The sequence below is a fragment of the Syngnathus typhle genome, linkage group LG21 (assembly GCF_033458585.1).
Source record: "Syngnathus typhle isolate RoL2023-S1 ecotype Sweden linkage group LG21, RoL_Styp_1.0, whole genome shotgun sequence".
NCBI classification, from domain to species: domain Eukaryota; kingdom Metazoa; phylum Chordata; class Actinopteri; order Syngnathiformes; family Syngnathidae; genus Syngnathus; species Syngnathus typhle.
The window spans coordinates 8,338,634-8,361,627 of record NC_083758.1 but is presented as its reverse complement, the minus strand read 5'-3'; the positions used below and the strand labels follow the sequence as shown (position 1 = coordinate 8,361,627).

The 22,994-nt window shown below is 52.6% G+C and overlaps 1 long non-coding RNA gene across 17 annotated transcripts in view; it reads left to right on the top strand.

Moving 5' to 3' along the window:
• Positions 1 to 22,994, top strand: part of LOC133145220 (uncharacterized) — a 46,300-nt gene that overhangs the window by 11,599 nt on the left and 11,707 nt on the right. For 12 of the 17 annotated variants that reach the window (XR_009710853.1, XR_009710851.1, XR_009710863.1 and 9 more), the window contains exons 3-4: positions 6,383 to 6,501; positions 13,394 to 13,424. This is a non-coding gene — a long non-coding RNA (uncharacterized LOC133145220). Of the gene's footprint in view, positions 1 to 6,382; positions 6,502 to 7,466; positions 7,633 to 13,393; positions 13,425 to 22,994 lie in introns of those variants that run through there. The other 5 variants (XR_009710854.1, XR_009710852.1, XR_009710848.1 and 2 more) reach the window with 2 other exon arrangements.

The window sequence follows — 22,994 nt, the reverse complement described above, 5'->3', positions numbered from 1 at the left end:
CCTCATCTCTGCACGCCGGGGAATCTTCTCCATTCCAACCCTGAAGGCCCCGCTCGAGGCTAAATTGTTATCAGCAAATGATGGCAGAGGCAAGTTAGCCAGCTAGCTAGCGCTTAGCTCTGGACAAAAATGTTTGTTTCCCATCAAACTCATTTCCTGATTGGAAAGAACCTTTTCCAGGCCCGAGGGGGGTAAAGCAACAGGTGTCGCGAGCACGGATTGAGGGAGGCCGCCTCGAAATCAAGCCGTAAAAAGTCGTAAAGCCAAAAGCGGCCATTATTAAGCTTTGCTGCGCCGGCGTACAATAAAGACCGAGACCTGTTTATCTTTTTTTTTTTTTTTTTAAACGGCTGAGCGCGTGTCCGTTGATGAGCTTGCACAATTTGATTTTTGTGAAATCTAAGCAGAAATTTTAACGCTCTGCTCAATAACGGGAGCGATAAGCGGGCGGCCGCGCAACGGCCCGTGTAAATCTGAAGACGTGCACGGCCGTTATCTTGGCGTCCTGGCTTCTCTCTTCTTTTTTTTTGTTTTCTCCCCTTCTCCTCCCTCCCTCCCTCCCTCCCGGTGTCTCATAGCAGCAGCGGCGACGACGGTCGGTCGGCCGGCACGGCGGCGTCGCCGTCGTCGTCCGTATCGATCGGACGGCTTTTTATCTGGCGTTTCCGCTTCTCGCTGTCCTTTCTCCTAAAAAAAGCCGATAAGGGGCGCTTCATTAGTGTTTGTCCCGCTGCCTTTTTTACGCCGCTTGCTTACTAATAACCCGCATGCACCAACGGGAGGAGATAAGGCGGATGCATTATTTAACACGCTGGACTAATGGGCCAGATTGTGCGGCAACAATTGAATAACATCAGTAGATAAGCGCGAGGCTGGTAAAGGATGGGCCTGCCCTCCCGCCTGTGGAAGCAAAGATAGCCCGGCGGCCGCAAAATGGCCGCCCGGCCGCGTGAGTATCGACGGGACGGGAGAAGAAACCGGCCAGCGTAATCAATACGGCTGCTGCGTATTCATCTGCTATCTTGGACTTTTCATGCTAATGGCTGCAGTCATCTCCTAAAGTGGCTTTCAAGTGCTTAGAGGGCACCCGATAGCATCTTATCAGCCGGCCGGGACGGGCCGGGCCGGGGTACGGCGTGGTGCTCCGCAACCTTCTCGCTACCGAGGGACCGGACTCCTTCTTTCGCTTTGTTTTGCTTTTCCGTATCAGCTCAGATCTTGTCCTTCCTGCTTTTCTCCTTGTCCTTTTGCTTCTGTCTCTCCTTGTTTCCCTCCTCCCCCTGGCTTGGCAGGTGTCCGTGTTCAGGTCCTGGTACCCGGCGGGCTGGGTCCACCCTGGCGGGAATTTGAGGGATTCCGCGTTTGGGCGCCAGGCGCTGGCAGCGGGCCCGACTCACTGATCCCTTTGGACGCCTTCCGTTGGCTGCCGTCCCTCCTTCCCTCCCCCTCCGCCAGCCTGCGTCTCACGTTCTGGCTTTCCTTTCCTCTCCTCTCATGAGGGGGATGAAGGTACATCAAACTCTGAGTTGTAAAATGCAAAGGAGCCCACGGGCTGCCTCAAAGGACCCTCAGGCCTTAGATTGGACACCCCTGGTGTAGATTAATAGCGATTAACGTGGAATGGCGCCCCGATGCCTCCCTGGGATGTTTGTCCGCCGCCTTGGGAATTACGCCTCCTCTCCTATTGTCTCGGGAGGCTTTAGCGGCGAGCTGAGTGACGTGTAAAAAGCACCGCCCCCCCCCCCCCCCCCCCACACACCCCACCCCTCCCTCCCCTAATGAAAATGTTTTAAATCTGTGTGCCCGTATCAACTATTTGGGATTATCCAATATCTTTACAAATACAGCTGATTATCCCATTAAGCTGAACTCTGGCTATAAATAGTTTTAATGCTGATGTAGATTTGTGCGGGCTGCGGAGAGGATAAGTGTTTCTTTTTTCTGATGATTTTTTTTTTTTTATTATTATTATTATCAGGCCCCCCAATCCCCGGCCGAGCCGAGTCTGTGCGGAGCGCCTGTGGTCCTTTCTGTGCATGCTGAATATTGGACACTAATACCATTCTGCCTTCATTTCTTTCTTCTTCTTCATTTTTTTTTTTTCCTCCCACGTCTTCACCTCCAGAGGAAAAAGTCCAAGCGAGGACTCCTTTTATCCGCACTCTCTCTTCTGGCCGCTTCTTCATTCTATTGCATTTATTCATATTCAGCAGTCAATCATTTGTGCGGCTGGCTGGTGGCGGCGGCGGCGGCAGGCAGGCAGGCAGGCAGGCAGAGAGAAATCCGGAGATTGCAGATGGAAGTGCTATTTTTTTTTTCATGTTCTTATCCTCGCGCATTTGAAGCGGCGATGTGGAAAAGCGCTGGGAGCACCGCTTTACACAGCGGCGCCTCTCCCCCTCCCCCCGCCCCCCCTCATCAAAAGCCGCCAATCGGGCCTAAATCAGCATGCAAAATGCCACTCAACCCTGTAGCCTTTATTAAAGTTTGCAGGGACTCAATTTGAGATAGCGATCGTTCCTATTAAAAAGCCAAATGTAAGATAGTTTTTTTTTTTCCCCCCTCTAAATCTCAGAGTGGAATGGAATTGTTAATCAGCATAGGCTGATGTGATTTCTCTGTCACAAATCCTGCCCTGGGCTCAGTGGCGCTCCAGCTTTACCGTAACTTCGGGCTTAGCAGTCGCCACGGAAACCAGGGGAGGAGGATTCGCATCATGTGTGTGTGTGCGTGTGGCTGTAGGTTGTGACAGGGTTGGGGCATGTTGGCTTAGCGATCTCCAGCAGCCGCCATCGGCTTCCCGATAACGAGACCTTGATTGAAGGGGACGCAAAATGGCCGACCTGCGGTGACCATTTTGTCTTTGGACTCGCTTGTACGCCATGGCGGGCGGCGTGTGAAATTGAGGGTCCTAATAGGATGAGAAGGGGGGGCGCTTGGCCCCCATCCTGCCTGGCTGAGCCCTTTGTCCCAGTCCAAAATGGTCTGCTTCCGATTCACCACGCAAAACTCCAAGCTCTCTTGGCCACACCCTGTAAAGGCCCACGTCAACACACGTGTGCGTCCGAATTGCTCTTGCAGTCGTCGCCTACCTTCCAATATGCGCGCGGCTAAAGCGAACATTTATTTTCTTAATCATCTCACCGCCCGCCTTTGCGATCAGCGTTTTGACGACCTCGTCCGTTAGGCGAGCGCCGCCGCCGCCTCTCTAATCTCTGGGCGGGTAATTGAATGTGATTTTAATAGCGCGCGTGCGTGTAATCGACGCTGGCGCCTTGTTTTGCCGCGTTTGTGGCGACGCACCTTGCTAGCTTAGCGTTTAGCAATGGAACCACAGCTCCGGTCTGGAGGGTTCCAGCTGGCCGCCATCTTGCGTCACACGAGTTCAGACATTTCAAACATCCCCTTTGGATGACAAATTCAACAGACGAATCGGCCCGCGTCCGTTTCGCGACTGTTCCAAAGCGATCCGTCCCAATGGATTTTTGCCGTTGTTTATTTACGCAGCGTTTCGAATGTTTGTCTTGCGTGCGCGTTTTAGCGGCGCGGCGCTCCCACGGCGCAGCTTTTGTCTCAGCTCGGAGGGCAAACACGCACTCGCAACTCTCTTTGGGCGCATTTCCTGCCTGCGATGATATGTTTACCAAATACCTGTTTAGAATGCGACGCTAGCGATGGCGGCGGCGGCGGCGCGCTCGCTCCCCTCCGGCCCCCGCCGTAAATGCGGGGGTATTATTTGTCAGGCCTGGCAGTGTCTCCAGGCTGCTTCAGAGAGATACAAGGAGGCGAGTGATAAGGAGAGCATCAGAAGGGCAGTTAATTGCCTGCAGTCTCCGGGAGCCGGGGAATATTTAAAATCTATGGGATTAAAGGCAGATTAAAAAGTGCAGAAGCAGTGGGCCCAATGGCGCTTAAAGATTGCAATCAGCAAGGGTAATGGGAGGGGGAGGAGGGGAGGGGGCTGGGAAAACACCAAGCAATGGAGGAGGGGGGGGGGGCAGATGGGAAATTTCAACGCCCCGGGTTCCATCTTGTAAGCACGATTCATCTACGTGTAAATCGTTTTTTTTTTTTTTCCTTCCCCCCCCCGCTCCTCGTCGGAGGCCGGCGACGACGCGCAGCTCGTCGTTCTTATCGCGCCATCGGCGAATTAAAAAAGCGCCGCTTACTGCTGCTGGGATTAACCATTGGAAAAAAAAAAAATGACTAATCAAAAAAGGCCACGCCGGGAAAAAAAAAAAAAAAAAAAGTCAGACAAGCTAAACAGCATTAACGCTAATGAGTTTATCTTTTTTGAGGAAAAAGCAAGATCCTGAATCTTAATCCCGTTAATGACCACACCCCAAAAAAAACCGAAATGGTAATTTCTCTTTTTAAAATCCGCAATTGTTTATCATCGAATTTACAGGCGGCGTCATCCAAATCAGATGCAAAAACATTTTGCCGCCGTCATCTCTTCCGCCCTTTTGGAGAGGTTTGCCTTTGGTGGAAAGATTTGCCTTATAAATTATGCATGGCGGTAATCTGAGGCGGCGATAGAATCTGCGAGGGGGGGGGGGGGCAATTGCCGTCGCTATAAATATGAAACAGATGTTGGTGACATTTGAAGAAAGTCCAATCGGATCCCGCCCAACGTCGCCATCGCGACCCGCTCGCTGTCTAATCCCTCACGCAGATGATTGACTTTCTGTATCAATCGGCGATAACGGGGAAAATGAAAATCCGCTAAATGCTTTGAGATCCAATTTTATTTCTTTTTTTCGCGCACATGTAAATCGACTTCCTTTCACGTGAAGTCGCAGCAACCTGGACTCGGCTGGAGTTCTACCTGGCCCAGCTGCTGGCTCCTCATGCTTTTCCCTTTTATTATCTTTTTTTTTTCCGGACGTAATCTATTCAGTGCGTGCGTGTGTGTGTGTTGGCCTGTCAGTCAAAATGGAAGTGGAGGTCTTATCTCTTCAGCACACGGGACCCCTAACCTAACCTCTTCTTCCTCCTCATCCTCCTCATCTTCACTCCCAGTGTGCGTGTGTGTGCGCGTGTGTGTGTGTGTTACCTCCAGATGTTTTGCGAGTGTAGATGGTCACGTGCTTTGGCATGCGAGCTGGAGACGCGCACGCACAGGTAGCCATCCCGCCCCTGAGGCTGCAGGGTTACCATGGCAACGGGCGCCCGCGTGCTTGAATGACACGTCGCGTAGATTTATGAGGTCATCTGCCGTATCTTGCAGATGATGCACACACACACACACACACACACACACACACACACACACACGCAAAAGAGCAGTGAGATAAGCCGTAATTAGACAAGGGGAGGGCGACAATTAACCTGCCACCTCCCACACACACGCACACACACACACACAGGCTCCCTCGGGCCACAGCGGCGTGATGACAACGTGGCGTGGATTGGGTGGCCGTCCGCGTGTGTGTTGACAGCGTAGCGCATTAAGGGGTTTAAAAATGTTTGTTTGCCAGCAGTCTCGGCGTGTGTGTGTTTGTGTGTACATACACGTGTGTGTTTATGTGGATACAAGATGTCCGCCGCTGCCAGGTGAAAGGTCTTCGTCATGCAAAAATGCCGCTTTGATCGATGATGCAGCGTTTGCTTTTTGGGACCAGCGTCTGTTAGTCAGCGGTCTGAATGATTGCGGATAAATTCCAAAGGCGCATTTTGAGGGTGTGCGTCGCGTGCCTGCTCGCACGCGTGTGTTCGTCTGCGCGGAAGCTATTGTTTACATTCGGGCGATGCGACGCCACACACGACTTTCTCAATCGGGCCCCACAAAACCACAATTCACGTCGATTACGGTGACTTTGGGGTGCGCTGACTTTTGCTACCCGCTCCAATTTGAAACGTGAAAATGGCGCTTGGGGGAAAGTCGCCGACTGCGGCGTTTTGCGGACGCGCAAAGGTGACTGTCAAAGTTTGCCGGCAGGTGCTTTTTTTTTTCTTCTTTCGACTTTGTGTCAGAACGTTTGAAGCCTTCTCATCCTCGTCCCCTCCCAGTAAAACAAACATTTGACGGCTTTTGTGGGAGCTGTCGCAAAGGTTTTGTAGCCGTTCGACGCGGCGGCGGCGGCGGCGGATCTCTCGGCGTAATCACCTTGACACCCGTCAAGCGGCGCGGTGAAACAATACTCGCAAAATATTGGCGAACGCACATCAAGCGGCTTAGAGGCGACGCCGCCTCGGCCGTGACGCTGATTTGCACTTTCATGCAAATAAGCGCTTTGTAGTCTTGCCTTGAAAAGCTCTTATTAAATCTTACTTTGCATTATTTGCCCGTTCCGATGGGGGAGGGGGGGGGTAAATCTATCAAAGGCTTCACAATTCAATAAGTTGTTTTTTTTTCTCTTGTTCTTCTTATTTATTCCAGTTTTTAATTAACTTTGGAAGACGTTTGAGGCAGGGCAGCGAGCGAAGGAGCGAGCGAAGGAGCGAGCGAGGGCTTTGCGACTCCTTCAGATCGTCTTTGCTCCTCCGCGAGGCGGGAAGGTGAACTTTTGAGTTCTTCAACTGATTCATACTGTGACACCTGAGAAAAAGATTTATCTCTTTATTCTTTTGAATTCTGATTTTTAGTTTCTCAACTGCTTTTAAATTGTGACAAGCCAAAAATCGTCATTTACAAGATATCAAGGGTTGAAAACTTCGGCTGCCGTCAGCTTGTAAAAGTTCCAAAACAACAAATCAAAGTGGAGCACCTTGTCCCGAGCTGAAGTGAGCGATGGACCGCCAAGTCAAACAAGAACCAGCGCCGGCCGCGCTATTTTTAACCTTTAACGACGAGACCCTGCTGCCATTTGGGGCTTCTGGGCTGACTCCACACTCCCCCATTTATTTATTTATTTATTTTTCCTCGCCAAAGAGAAAATTCTCGTCCCCATCACCGATAACGGCGAGCGCGCTGCGCTGCCTGGGAGGCGGGCGGAATGAATATGAATGGCGGCGGATGCGGGGCAACGCCGGTCCCGCCGGGCGTCCTCCCTTCCCTAGCAAGCGAAATGCGGCGCTAATGTATGCTAATGCTATGTAAACACGGCCTGATCTCAGCGCCAGACGAGATTGACGAGAGTCGCGCAAAGCCCGACGAGTCGCCCGTGAGCGCATTGAGACGCCTTGACGCTCGCTCGCTCGCTCTTCTCCTCGGCGGAGACGGCGGCGTCCGCGCAAACCAATAGCTGGAATAAATTTTTTTCCAAATATCGACCCAAAAAAATCCAAATAGCCATCCATGTTGTTTTCTTTGGAAGAATCCAACAAGTTGATGAGTGCAAGTGCACGAGGCAGGTGGTTGCTCACCTGCACTTGACACCCGTCAGGGAGTTATCTCGATGTGCGTGCCTGCGTGCCTGCGTGCACGCGCATGTGTGTGCGTGCCGTTTATCAGTTAAGCCCCAAACAGGGAAAGTTCATCCTCTGTGTAGATGCTATCTGGCCGTGTTGACAGCCGCGAGTCTCGGCTAAGCTGCTGTGCTGAGCGCATGACAAGAGCCCGCCGCCGCGTTTCTTTTTTTTTTTTTTTTTTTTTTAACACCCTCTTGCAATTAATCAGAATGCGGAATTCCAAACACGAATTTCCGGGCGGACCGACCGGTCGGACCGGCCGACGTTGATGTAACCGACGTAAGTGTTTTTTTTACTTGGCAAGTTAAACGTCCATCGCGCTTCAGATACAAATTGCCGCACCCTCAACAAAAGACAAATACTAAACATTAATTGTGACACTAATGATGAGCCCAAACCGCCGTGATACTTTCCAACATGCCGACACGGTTGGCGGTGGCACCCTCTCTTCCCGTCCCGAACGCACCCGCTCGGTTCATTCAGTTAACAAAGCCATTGGGCCAAAAGTGCCATTCCGCTTGAATCTGGCAACCCCTGGAGGGCGCACCCACCACCAGCTTATCGTAACCGTCTGGCCGGGACGCGTGAATGCACGCGCACAAGCGCACCCCTTCTCCTCAACCGGGGGGGGGTAACCCTTCTCGCTAATGCTCCAATTAGGCTAATGGGAGGCGCCGAACGATGGGCGAGGCCAGGCGCGCCGACGCCGGCCGCCGTGGGGAGCGGTGGCGACCTTCCGCTCACGTCAAAGTGCCCTGGTGTGTGCGTGCGTGTGTCATTAAAGTGTGCAAAAATGCACTAGCAGTGTTTTTTCGGCCTAAGAGGCTTAGCGCACTACCTCCATCCGCCACCCGGATATTTCATTCCTCTCCGCTTAAAGTCGCTCTCGCTTAAGGAAAGAAAGAAAGAAAGAAAATAACACGACGCAGCAGATTTGGGTGCCCCCCCCCACCCCCCGCCCCGCCCCGCCCTTCCACTTCAGCTTCAAACCAGCATATCCAATTTCAATTAGCTTATCTTTGCCACCTTTGTCTGCCGTTGGAGGCCGTCACCATGTCAGTCCACCATGTTGGATGGTGAAGGGGCGGGGGACGCTTCCAGGGGGAACTCGGCATCCGAACAGCGTTCAACCAAAAAAGCCATGTGGCCACTGAGTGTCTGTTGCTCTTTCCGTGTGTGCGTGTGACTGCTGAAGTGTGCGTACATGGGTGTGTGTCGCTTGGTTCTTGTCTTCTGGCGCTGCAGCATTTGTTTGAAATGAAAATTCCCGAATGTTTGAGGGATTACAGCGGATTGGCAGCGAGCTGTCTGCACACTTGTCCTGTGTGCGTCTGTGTGTGTGTGTGTGTGAGTGTTGAAAGTAAACAACAAAAAAGACTGGTCTCACTTTGCCGCCATTGACCTTGCTGGTCTTCTGACTTCTCTTGTGCATGAAGTCCACACATACAGTTTCATGGTCGCCGTTTGGCTTCATTGGCCGTGAGAGGACGTGATTGTGTGTGTGTGTGTGTGGGTGTTGGCGATGTTGTGCTTGTGACAAAGCTGTGGGTCCGACCGGCATGAGAGCATAGCGTTTTTTTTTTTTTTTTTTTCCGTGCGTGCGTGTGTGAGAAATTCTTCTCCGCTTTGGCGATCTGTTATTTGTCGGCTAAATAGGCGAGTGAGACTTTGAGTTGCGACTGTAAACAGCTCATCAAGCGACTTTGCGCCGCTCGCCCTGTCGACCGAGCGACTTGACACCTTCCGTCATTGCATTCCATTCCCTGCAGGCCAATTTGTTTCATTTATTTTGTCTTTTTATTGAATTCATTTTCATTTTTCTGTATGATTTGCAAATTGTCTCTCTCCTGGCTCTTAATAGTTGTGTCCTCCGATAGAGCTCAGTGCTGCTCCGGCATCCGTCGTGGCACAAGGCGGTACCGCAACTCTCGAAAAGCAATCAAAGAGCCCAGCGGAAAAATGTTCCTTCCTCTGCCGGTCGCTCTCTGTCTTTTGTTCTGGGCCTCAACAGCTCTGATGTCGCACGTGAAGCAAAACTGTCGTCACCTCCACCCTGGAGATTGCAGGAGAAGCTTTTGATTGGGAATTCATTTTATCTCCCGCCGTGTCCAATACGAGCAGCCCCACCCGGCGGACTCCCCGCGTCCGGCCGCTATCCGCGAGCGCGCCGCGCTCATCTCCATTTTAAAAAGTCTGTCCAATTCTCTTTTCACGCCGCCCGCTCTGGCTCTTTGTCCGCGGCGGGATGAAAGGCGACACTCGGCAATCGGACGGCGGAACGTCGCCGGGCCCAAAAGTTATCAGCGCGCCGGCCGGCTTGTCGCATTTCCATCACTAAAGCCGCCCGCCGAGCGCCCGCCGCTGAGCTCTTCGGGACATTTTTCGACATCTTCACACGCGAGCTTTGCTCCGGCTTGACACCAAATGGTCATAGCTTGCCTCTTTATTTGCTGGGGTGGGATAAGGTCGTTTTTTATTTCTTTTTTTAATGGCAGAAATTGGGCATTTCCCCACCTAACTACTAATTCCAGAAGAGTGCCCCCCTTCCCCCCTTCCCCCCCCCCCAAACCTGAACGCATACGGGCACTTTTCTAATGCTAATGCTGCTAATACGCCGAGCGAGAAAAGAGCCGGATAACAAAGAGCACGATAAGTTGCGCGACAACTCAACAAAAAGTCCAAGTTAAAGCCGTTTGAGCGCTCCACGAAATGGAAGCAAAATCCAAATCCATCCTTCCGTGCGGCGCCTTTTGTCCGGCATCTTTTCCATATTTCTCCTGATCACGTTTGTTGTTGTTGCGGAGCGAGGACAACTTTGTGTCATCACGGCGGATTATTGGCAACTCATTACAACGCCGACATCAACTAATGTGTGCGTTATCCCAGCTCCTGCGCGTTCTTGTGTTAGCGAGACGGGAGCCTTCAACTTCTCGGGTAGCGAGCCCCAAATTTCTCATTGGGATTTTTCTCGCCGCTTTCACGCCACGGCTTGATCCATCCGTCAAAGGCTCTTCCCGAGGCCTCGGCGCCGCGACACGTCCGCCGAGGTTCAGGCGGATCCTGACGAGGCAGGCGCCTTTTCTCTCTAATTGAATTCTTTATCTTCTTTTTTCTTCTCTCGCTCTTTCACTTTGTGGCTGAAAGAAGTTTCCCCCCCAAAGTGGCAGGCAGGAAATCAGCAAATAAGTTTTTTTGTGCGGAATATTTTTCGCTCATTATTTTTATTGGGATGGAATATCAGCGGCGACACGCTACAATTTGGGCGCTAATTAGAAGGAGTTCTGTCGTTGCTGTTTGAAGAGTTCAAACGGAGGGAAAAAAAAAAAAAAGCCTGCTCACTAAGCTTCAACTGTTAATAAGAGTGAAAAAAAAAATCATTTGAGAAGGCCCGGCACGTTTTCCATTTTTGTTTTGTGTGAATTTTACTCGAATTTTTACTTGGCAGTTGAATTTTGCCAGGTCAAGTCTTCACCTTCTCCCAGCGATAATAATAAGGAAGTCTCGTGTTTGTCACTTTGCGTACCCGGGCCTGGATTTTCCCTCGGCAGGTGGCGCCGCCGAGTTTACGAGTCGTCAAAGTTGAGGCTAATAACGCCGCCGTTGACATTTAACGAGTCGTCGTCTGCGCGTCGGACTTAAGCTCCTCGCCGAGCGCGCTTTGAAGTTCGTAAAAAGCAACGCGGACGGCGTTGGACGTTGCGGGAGGCGGGCGCCGCCGTCTTCACCGTCGCCGCTTTTCACGCTGCCGCCTTTCATGTGCTCGCTATCTGGAATTAATTGCTTTTTCAAAGGCGCCGGCCAACGTAGCCGCGCACGTTGAAATGTTTTTTTTTTTTTCTTCCCTTCCCTCCCTCCTGCATTTGTTTACCGTTTTGCACACGCTAATGCTCTTAAGCCGCACTCGACTCATGGGCGGCGCTTCCTCGACGCCGCTTCCGTTTGCAGCCCATCACGCGACCGTTTTCGCTCGTTATCGACCGTTCAAAGCGTCGGCGAGGCCGGGATGTTTTTTTGTCCATTTCTGTGCAAAAGGCGGGCCGATGCGAAGACGAGGCGAGCTGGGCTGGCGCCGCGTACGTCTGCGCGACGCCACTGTCGCTAATGTGTTTATACAAGGACCCTCACATTCCACGCTAAGAGCCTCCGCTAAGGGCCTCTCGCGCACACACAGGCCCATTCTCAAATATCCATTGTGGCATTATTCCATCGCAAGAGGGGGGGGGGACGGGCGCTTTGGGTCGGGAGCACATCCATCATCGGCCGGCGGGCCGTCACGTTAGCCGGTACAGCTCCGCTCGGCCTTCCTCTACGCTAGCCAACCGTTCCGTTAGCTAGCCGCCGTTGATCACTTGTTCATCAAATGTGACTATTATGTGCTAGAGTACATGAGGATAAAGCACTGCTTTTGTCTAACTGACAGGGATGGCAACTCCCCGATTCAAACCTTTTGAGCCGCGAGGCGTACATGCTCACCGCTAGGCTAGCGTGCTAATCCGCGCCAGGAAACAAACTGAAAAACGTTTATTTTTCCCTCTTTTTCTAAACGCTTTTCAATAACCCGCCGCCGTTGAGCCGTTGTCGCGGCGACAGATAAAATGGCATCCGCGGAGGTGAGCGTAAAAAAAAAAACCCCAAACAAACAAAAACGGCGGAGATCCGTCAGCCATTGTGCGCGCTGACACGCTAATCCGCGCAGGTGTTGTCTGGCGGTGTCGGGGCCCTTTTCGGCGACGACGGCTTTCGGGGCGCACGCCACTCTGCGAACGGCGTGTTTTGCCGTCACCTGTCACTTTTACAGCGCCCAGATCCCCTTACGGCGTCTTTGTGTCGCCCGGAGAGCCAGCTCCTTTGGAATGCTAGGTGCCGGTGGAGCTAAAGGGGGGGGGGGGGCAGGTAACCCCCCCCCCCCCCTTGTTGCGAGGTGTCAAGTGGGAGACTTTCTTGTCTTGTAGCGGCGCTGACACGCTAAGAAAGCGTGTCAGACGCTCTTTGCGGGTTTGTTTGTATTTGAGGACGCGGCGGGAGCTTACAAAAAAGAGCCGGCGTGTTTACCTTCCCCCCCCCCCCCCCCCCCCCCTCAAAGCGTGTCACACATCAGCCTTATTAAATTTGCAAGCAAAAAGGAAAAGTGTCGTCAAAAGCTCTATCTTGCTCCTTTGTGTCGGGGCCGTATCGCGCTGCACCGGGGGCAGGGAAAAAAGAAAAAGAGAAAGATAAACAAAAACACACACACACACACGCGTCGTTTTGTGACAGACGTCAGAGATGGGTTATTGTCCGCCAGCCAGCGCATCAAAGCGGGCAATTCTTTCTCGAGGTGTGATTCTTCTCATTTGTCGACGTTTGATGATCAGGCCCGAGCCGTCCTTTCACGCCATGCAAAGGGTGGCGCAGCACGTGTGGACAGACAAATTTGTTGAGCCAGTATTGCTTGAAATGAACTCGTCTTGATTTCCCCCAAATGTGAGCAAAGCAACTTTTTGGGGTTTATTTGGAAGAAGTCAAACTTGTCCCCGGAGAGCAAATTAGAATGCAAACTTTGTCTCATTCAAAGCGGCAATCCAAGGGCAAAGTTAGAGATCAGTGCTGTGTCAGCGCTGCGCTTAAACCAGCCGCAAAGATTAATCACAGGGAAAAACACACGCACACACACACACACGCGTGCGTATCTGGCGCTCGCAGCGGTTCAAAGTGTGCCGGCTGGCGCTTGGAAACAGATTAAAAAGTGTCTATGAAGTGATGCATTGCAATTGTCATTGCGACGCTACGGTGGGAGCCGTCCTTTTTTTGCATAAAAATCCTCTCCACCCTTTTTTTTTTTCTTTTTTCCTCTTTTGCCGCGTCGCGCTATCGTTGGCGAGATGGAGAAGTCGCTAATCCCGCGCGTGGTCGCATTTGCATCGCTGGCAAATAAACAAAAAGCACGGATGGAGGGGGGGGCGGGGTTAATGGCCACGGTTAGCTCCGATTGGTGGAAATGTTGTCTTCTTGCCGTCAATCAAATAGAAAGTACAGCAATGTCTTTTTTTTTTTATGATAGGAGGAAGAGGAGGAGGAGGAGGGTGGCAGAGGTGAGTACAAGCGAGGCCGCGTGACCCGCCAAGAACAGATTAGCGTAGCCGAGAGAGCCCGCTGGGATCGATGCCGCGCCGGTCCGGCTTTGTTGACGACACCTGAAGCTTGCGCATCCGGCGCACCTTTGTCCCGCTTGGCCGCGCCCGGAATGCCAAGCACGATGACGAGCAACGGCAAACTCGTGTCCCAAGTATGCGCGACGGTTACGAGTCGCACCGGCCGGCCGGCGGAACCGGTTCCGAAAAATTTCCCGCCGCACCGTGGTGACGTGTGCCAAGTTTGGCCAGAAACTTTGTCCGGCGCCTCTTCCGAAGTTGAAGCGTCAAGATTAAAAAAAAAAAAAAAAAAGTGCGCCTTGGTCCTAAACGGCGCCGCTAATTGGAGGCTTTGGACGGGAAGCAGCGAAACAAAGCGCAGATGTAATCGTTCCACGCGGCTTTTCTTGAAAGGACACAAAAATGTCGGACATGAAAAGAGGCAAATCGGCCCAGTGATCAGCCGGCGCATGAATTAAGGCGGCGTCATTGTGCGCGCCGTGTCGCCATTGTGCCGCACCTGCGCTGATAGAATACGCCGCCGCGATAACCCAGGCGAGCGCCACCGGAGGTCAGCCCGCTTTTTCCCCCCCTCTCTTTTCTCGTCGGCGCCGCGTGGGAATCGCTACAAAGCGGCCGGGATCAGGCCGGCTTTCCGGTTCAAGAGACGAGACGAACGCGGCGCGGGCCTTTGGATTAGCGCCGAGCGCTAATCGGCGTTCGTCCCACCTCGAGCCGCCGCCGCGCTCGTCTTCACCTTCTTTCATTTCCACGTAAGCTCGCCTTTGTTGCGCACGCACGCAAGTACGCCGCCGTTTGAAGCACTCTTGACGACTTTGCCGAGCAACTTCCTCCCCTCCTCTCCGACGACGCCGACGTCTCAAAAGACGGCCGACGGGCCGAGCGGTGAGCGTGACGTCCGCCGGAACGTTTGCCACGATTCAAAGTTTGACCCTTTGGCGTCGCGCAGACATTTGCGATGAAAACAAGACGAACTTGTGCACGTTTGTGAAATCCAACACACAGCGGAAAGTTGCTTGCAGAAATAAAATACCGTACAAAAGACAAGAAGAGTCAAAGAGCAAATTTAAATCGGAAGAAAGTTGGCGGCGCCTTTTGGCGTGCGAAGAATGGCCGTGTCAACGTGTTTGCGTGGCGCTAATTCCCGACGGACGTAAATCCGCCCCGCCCTTAATTGCATGCCAGGCGACGGCGGTTGACGAGCCTCCCGCGACCCGAGCCGAGGAGGCGGGCTTTGTCCGCTCACGTGTTGAGGTCAATGGCGGCGGGATTAAGCGGGGGAACTTTTAATTAGAGAGTGGCGCTAATGAAGGGGCCCGCCTTTGAAAGCCAAAGAATTGCCACTTGTCATTATCAAAGCCGCCGCCACCAAGGCCGAGCCCGCTCGCTCGCTCGAACGCCCGCCCGCCCTTCACCTGGCCCGGCCCAAAGCAGCCAGGTGCACATTGCAATCCCAATGGTGGACATTTAGCCGCCGCCGCTACGTGGAGTCGCCGGGCCCATCTTTGGTTGGGGGGGGGGGGCTGATATACTGTACTTGTGCCATTTTGCTGATAGGCTGCAAATCGGGATTTCCCGCTTCAGTGCGCTGGGCGAGCTAAGCCATCCGAGCGAGGAGGCTGGGCAAAGTGGCCACGCTGATTTGCACACACACACACACACACACACACACACACACACACACACACACACGTATGGCAATTTAGCACAAGCTCATCAAATGCGTGGTGGAAAAAAAAGAGCCGAGCTCAACTCATCTTGGCATATTGGATCAGACAAATATTTGTTCATGTTCTTATTTTGTTTTATTTATTATCTTAAATGAATTCATTTGCCGCAAAACGTCATTGCGAGTGCAGCAAAGTGGCAAGCCACGTGTCACGTTCGCTCCTCGGAAGGGTCCAAACACAAATCAGGCTGCAGGCGGGGATCCACTCTGCTTCTTCTTCTTTTTTTTTTCCACTTAAGCGCAAACGTTAGTTTATTAATCTGAGCCCGCCGCTCCAAAAAAAAAAAAAAAAAAAATCCACCTGTGCGTGCCGCCAAAGCCGCTCAGGTTGAGACAAAAGCCCGACGCTGGCTTTTGGCTGGGCGACGCCATTCGCCACTTCGCTAAGTCAGAGAACTTAAGAAGGATGGAAGAGCAAAATTGTCACCTTGGCTTTTGTTGATTTTTGCTCTTCTTTTGTCTCGGGTTTGTGCCGCAGTGCATTCTGGGAGGATGATAAACGGCTCCGCTTGCACTTTAATTAAACTTGCCCAAAAGTTGAAGGGGGCGGGGGGGGCGGTTCTGCAGCCGTGGCGTGAAAGTGGGCAAATGATCAAATACAAATTAACTAGTCTTTGGAGCAGAATTGCATTCAGGAAATTAAAAGATACCCGCCGCCGCTACGCTACGCCACTGCAGGGCCTCGGTGTCATTACCAACCCCCCCCCCAAAAAGTTTAATTTGCCATATGTTGGAATGTCCCCTGGGACGCCAGCGCCGTTCCCAAGCAGGCCAAACATGCAAATGGGACCAAAGGAGAAAGTTTGCCAAAGCACCCAAAGCGGCAAAAAAAGACAAATTGAAGAGCGGGCGAGCGGGCGGGCTGCTTTCTGCCCCCCCGCCACATTGCTTTGCTGTGACCAACGACATCATCATCGCGCTCGGCCAGCGACGCCGCGGCAACGCCGAGTTCATTAACGTGCCGGACGTCAGCCGGGGCGACATAATAGTACGCCTCCCAAAAAAGACTTGACATTGAGATGGACGGATAAGTCATTAATTGGTTTTCTTATTGCCACAATGCAAGCGGGAAGGTCACGTCGACTTTGGTGAGGGGGGGGGGGGAGGGCGAGCGGCTTCATTATGCGGGGGGCATAAAAGGGCTGCGTGCGGATGCAAAGTCGATGGCAGATAAAAGCGCAAAAGTAATTACACCTGAGACCAGGCCGTCGCGCCGACACGCCGCCGTCTTGTCCCGCCTCGCCTCGCCTCGTCGTGTAATTCCGACGGCGAGATGGACGCCCGCGATACGGCGCCGAGAGGGAATACGGCCAGATAATTAGGCGTGATACTCGCCGCCGCGTGCAAAGGTGGGCGCCCAGATAAAAGGCTCAGCGGCCCACAAACAAAAAGGGCCGCCGCAAAGGATATCAGGTGGGACGTGCGCTAGCCCGGACGCTAGCCCGTTGCGTTGTTGTCATAAATCTGAGCCGAGCTGCAAATTTTGAATCAACATTTTGTTTGTGATTTTGCACAGAGCAACAAGTGGCCCTCGCTGGCTCGCTCGCTCGCTAGTCCATCAGCGCCAAAGGCCTCGCCACGCCTTGATTTCCTCTTTTCAGATAAGAAAGCACGTCGGCCCGGCCCGTATTTTGCTCTCACGCGCGATTAGCGATAAGAGCGGCTCGCCGCCCCGAGAAGGCGTTTGCGGCGTCTTATCTGACGCTCGGGTCGGCTTTGGAGCGCTTGACGCGCTAATGGACGCAGGCCGGCTGGGCGTATCGATCGGCGCGGAGGATGTGACTTAGCGACTTGATCAGATGGGCCGATTACGAAACGTGGCGAGCGCCGCTTGCGGTCGGGACGGCGCCTTCGTTCTCACGCGAGTGGATGCGCTGATCCGCACGAGCAGTTGCGCAATCGGTCTCTTTCAAACAAATCTAGCTATGAGCAATAATCGCATCGATACTTTTTATTCTGGCCGTTCTCGTTTAAGAGGAAAAAAAAGAACAATGACATACAGCAGAGTGATAATGCAAGAAATAATTGTATCCAAAGCTGCTTATGGACTCTGGATATGATTCGGTCATTCAAAATCGATATAAATAAATGAAAAAATGTAATAAATGAATAAATGTGATTTAAGAAATCATAAATCAAATAAATAAATAAAAATAATATCACGGGCAAAGGGGAAAAAAAAAGTCTTGCTGTCTGGCAGGTGTCTCCCAAATGCAGCCTGTTAATAAATGCGGCCGGCGCATTCGTCTTGCTGACGGCGGAAGACGAGCGGCGCGATCCAAATCGGCAGGCCGGCCGGCCGCTTGCAATTTATGGAGCGCGCTCCTCCCTCCCTCCCTCCCTCCCGCGAGCGAGCGCCTGCAATCGGCGGCCTTTCACAAATAAGTAATGGCGGCGCGGCGGCCTCCTCGCTCACGCAAACAGCACATCCATCTTTTTAGGATTTCCAGCCCAACCTTTGATTTGTCCTCACCTGAACAAGAACAAAAAAGCAGCAGCGGCAGCAGCAGCAGCTTCTTCGATCGGAGAACAGTGACACCCGCGTGCGTGTTCAGGATGGGCGCAAAAAAAAAAAAAATGGCATCTGGAAAACGTCGGCGTACAAAATCCACAGCAATGTTGCCCATCGGAAAGCATGCAAAGCCAAGCGATTTGTTCCGGACGGCCAATCACGTCGCTAATTATGCTTTGCACGCCATGTCCAAATATGGTCTTTGACCTTCCTCTGCATATTTTTTCACTTGATCCTTTCAAACTTTTGGCAAAAGGTTTTGCCAATGAAAGAAAGGGAAAAAAAATGCCGTTAAGAATCTCGCCCGCTATTTTTTTGGTCCAAATGAGTCTTTTATCGGGGCTTAATTAGTGTTTTTTGCGTCTTTTGTTTCGGCGTCCCCTCGGAGACGCCAAAGTCTTGCGGCGGCTCGTTGATTTTTTTTCTTTTTCCCGCCGATGTTATCGACTTGTAATTGCGGCGTAATTCCGAGAGGGTTGCTCCTTCCCCCGCGACGCTCGCCGAGCGGGGTCCGAGGACCGACGATGAGTTGAAATGATTCTCACGGTGCGAACGAGGAGCGGGCCACATTTGGATGCGCGTGATAAGATTGACAAAAAAAATTCAGAAGGAAATGTCGCTGACCTACTTTGACGCAGGAAGAGGAAGTCGACCTTGATCACTCACGCCTTGCTGAATGACTCAACTTCATTTTTTTCTTTTTCTTAAATTTGGCTACATTTAGTTTTTTCTACAAAGGGCAAAAAACTTCTACACATTGAATTAATTCGGACCTGTTAATCTAAATGTGAGATATAGTTTTCCGAATGATATCGATAATCCACTTTTATTTATAAATGTATCAATTTGACAGAAATGAGCAACCAGATAGAAATACAAAGTGTTTCTCCCCCCCCCCCCCCCCATTTAAAAATATGAAATATCGGCAAATGTTTTTTTGTATTATTGCACATGACCGTAATGTCTGCGGCGTCGGGGAAGGACGTAAAACTGCGACTTGCGGCGGCGGCGGCGGCTAATTACGGGTGCAAACTCCTTGTCATTGCAGCGGGAAGCTCTTTAGGTAGCGATTCACCCCCATGAATGGAAGCCTAATTAATCCACTTAATCTGCTGCATGAGATTATTGCGCGCGTGCACACGCTCACGCACACACGGCTGGCCTGTCCCTGACAATGGAGAGCTGCTGATAAAAATATATATACTGCTATTGAAAGCCAAGGGTGGGGGGGGTGGGGGGCGCATATAGATAAAAGTGCGTGTGTGTGTGTATATATATATTGCCATCCCAAATTGCGTGATAAGGCCTTGAGCTCTCCATCACGCTGACAAGGCGCCATAAAAGCAGGTTATCCTCCTGCTGCCCGCCCGCCCGCCCGCCCGCCACCTGTAAATATGACTTCCTGTGATTTAGAAGGCCACTTCCTGTTTGCCACGCCGTGTCCTTGACGCCACCGTTGCCGGGAATGCGGGAATTTGGTGTCTTGCAACGCCGCGCTTGCGTGTGTGTGTGCGAAGCCGGGGATCCGTGATAAAGTCGGAGCGAATGACGGTGGCCCGGATGGGGGCGGTGTTGATATTTGGCCCGGCGTTATCGTCTCAGAGGCGCTGGAGCTTTGACACCACTCGCCACCTTGGGGACCGTATTGGCCTCAAAGCGCTGATAGCGGGAACTGGCCGCAGATTTTCTCCTGACTGGATTCACTCGTGTCACCGTGCGCCTTTCTATGTCAAGCCGTTTTTTTTTAATTTTTATTTATCTCCCCCAGCTCCAAGTTGAACTTAATTAGGCCGTCGAAACGAAGGCGCCCGCGTCCTAAGTCGTGATGAAATGGCATGTTGACGAACGCAGTCGTTCAAATAGAAATCCCGGCGGCCCGAGATTTAAGGTGGGAGAAGAAGACATTGCGAGCGAGATGATTTCTTTCTCCACTTGAGTGAGAGAGCAAAGCGTTGCGATGAGTCCAATTGTCATTCATGAGTGCCATCTAGCGCTTGTTTCCTTTTCCGTCCTGGGAATCTCGACACCCGCTCCGTCGGCTCGGCCGCCATCTTAAGTCGGTCTGTCGCGTCCTGCCAAAGTTTTTGAATCGGTTGGGCAAGGCGGCCATTGCTGCCTCCTCCCCCTCCCCTCCCAGAGGAGCGTCCATGGCGACGCTGATTATGTCACCACTTAGTCAACTAACTGACACTGATGGGTTTGAAATGCACTCTGGGTCCCAGCGGAGGCTGTCACCCTAGCCAGCCCCCATCCCGAGCTCCGGCCCGGTGTTGCGTTACGCCGGAGTGACGGCAAGGCCAAGTTCAACGCCTCTCAGATGGGACGAGGGACGGCGGAGGCTCTTGTAACATCTTGCAGTCTTTTTCATGCGTCCATCCATCCATCCATCCATCCGTCACATGGGGTGGGCGGGGTCATATTGAAAGAGACAGGCGGCGTGCTTTAGGGAGGCCACCTCTGGCCCGGACGACAGCTCCGCTTACACTCGCACGCGGAGCGGCCGAGGCGACCTCCGACCCCTGTTGCCGCTGCGGTTGTCACGTGCGCAGCTGGACCGGACTGGCGCGGCTACTAGCGACGCTAGGGAGTGGCGTGGCGCTTTGCTTGACCTTGCACACAAGCGGCCAGAACCGGAGCGCGTTCAATTTGCCGTCAGGTGAAGAACCAGTCCGTTTTTTTTTCTCTTTAAGTGAAGTGCGATGTCAAAACATCGCCTCGCCAGTGTCTCCAAAGTGCTGAATATTTTTCTTTTAGCAATTGTGTCGTTTGCCGGCCGACTAAATCCCAATGGAAGCTGAGCGGACGACTTTTTGAAGAAGTTGTGATGACTTTTCCATTGTTGCCGTTTGGAGTTGACGTTAAAACCGGGGAATGACGACCACTTTGCGAGCCAGTGAGCCAGGGAGGGAGGGGGCCAGCCCAGGGGCTTAGCGTCAGGGTCTCGCTTTTGACTGCGAGAGCAATTAGGTCATTAGCGCGAGTGCTGACGTCCGGATTAGGCTCGCCTCGTCGCTTTAGCAAACAGGCGGCCGTAACAATAACGCCAGTAACAATAGCGGCCGCAACAATGGCGCCCGCCAGGAACAACCGGGCGAAGGGGGCGGGGCTACCGCTTGGGCGGCTGCTCCGCCTGGCTGATGTCCTTCACAGCTGGCTTCACAGCTGCCAAAGGGCCTATTGTACACTTCCTGGGCCCCTATTGTTTGCCGCCGGAGGAAGTTCGCTTTTTTCCGCAACCCCGCTGAAGGAGCCGGCCCAAAAAAAAAAAACGGATTCCCTAAAATAACTCTGCAATGAACCGGTTCGTTCATTTTCCAACTCGCTGAAGGGGTCAAGTTGAGAAGCAGGTCGAATCAAAACCAAGTTAGGGGCCGACGTTAAAGAAAAAAAGTCAAAGCCAAGACGGGAAGCAGGTCGGAGACTCAAGTTAATAACTTTTTTTAATGGTGTCGCCTTTCTGGAGGTCGTGACGGGACGGGCGCCACAATGACGCAGGTGCGCCATTCAGCCCCGGACTTGATTAACAAACGGGCCGGGCCGGGACCCCGTGTAGTTGGCGGATTCCCTTACGGCAATCCGAGCGGCCCCAACAAAAGGCCGGGCGGACCCGACCGAGCCGCGGGTTCCGACCCCGGGACCTCCGGCGGGGCAGGTGTTCCCCGGGAAGACAAAGTGGCTGCGAGCGAGCGAGTGAGCGTGGCTCCGTTGGGGGAATTTCATCAACTTGACGGACTTTATGCGAGTGTCAGGAGCGCCGTGGCCCGAGCGGCGGGGTCGTTCCCACAGCCTCTCGCCGGTAACACAAGCGCAGCGTTTTGTTCCGCCTCCGGGTGTGTTTCTCCGCCAAGTAACAGATACAAGACTTGTCAGCCCATCCGCGCACTCGATAGCGGAACCGGCGGAACGGACGACGGGCCTTCCCGTTGGTTTCAATGGGAAAAGGCCATTTGTCTCCAGAACGGCAACAAGTGGACTTTTTGTCCGCCGGCCGAGACATAACATAAACGCGGCGGCGAGTGTTGTGTTTAATTACGGCCGCCCGGCCTAGCAAACACATCAAAAGGTGCAGCGCTCAGCTGAACGCCGGCGCGCCAAGGCAAACACGGCCCAGGCCAGAGGAGAGGCTTCATTCATTTAGGGAGCGCGGACCCCCTCCGCCCCTCCCCTCGGGGGTTCAGTGCGAGGTTAGTCAAATAGAGGCAGCGCCGCCTGTGCGCACTGTCCATTAACTGGCAAAACATGTGTGGCCATTGTTTTCATTCGCAGGCCGACCTCAACACCAAAACACACGGCGGCGGCGGCGGGCGGCCAGCCAGCCTTGCAAAATGACTCCGATAGCAAACATTTGTCACCATTGCGTCCAAATGGACCAATCCGTTTCCATCGGGAAAGGAATTTTGCCCAATATTCCACACGGGAGTCGTGAGCACTACTTTTGTCTAAAAAGAAATGCCGGCCGGCCGGCCGGCCGGACGGCGAGACTTCCGCTGCGGGTGTGGTTGTTGATCCAAAAGAAATGCGGCTTTCGCTGACTCTGCAAAGCAAACAGCGCTGTGGGAGCGAGCCGTCGCTCCGTTCGCAGCCCCGTCGCTTCCAATCAGGCCCCAGATGAGATCAGGCCGCCGCCGCCGCCGCCGCCGCCGTTCCTCCCTTTGGCTCGTTCCGCGAGCCGCCGTCCAAGCCATGGTTTGAGATGCAGTCATCGCTATTTGTTTTTTAGAGTGAATTTGCAATTGAGGAGGACGTCTGCCCACAAAACAATTACTTTTTTTTTTTTTTATTAATTGACAAAAACAGAAGAAATATGTCTTCCCCCACCCTCCCATCTAGTCCAAAGTTTCCGCGTTAAGAAGTTGGGATTATGACCCAGAGGAAACACTTGGCAAGCAATTTGAAGGATTTGTCACCAAGACCAAGAAGAAGATTTAAAGTCCCGACAATCCAGCTCCCCCCCTCCCATCAGAAAAAGTTAAGAACATTGCCGGGTGAAAAAAAAAGAGAGAGAGAGAGAGAAGAAAATAAGCAAGCCTTTTCCTGCTGGCTGTCCATGAACATTCCCAATGTTGCTTACGTAACCTTTGACCCCTCTAATGCATTAATTGAGGAGAGTCCATTTGGCAGCCAGCTCCAAAAAGAAAAGGAAAAATGTCATTTCATTTGAATGACATTGACATGATACTATGTCGTCATTCGTCAGCGGAAAATAAATAATAGATGATTATTATTCAAAAGCTTGCGTAATTGAAGAACGTCATCCATTAGCCGCAGA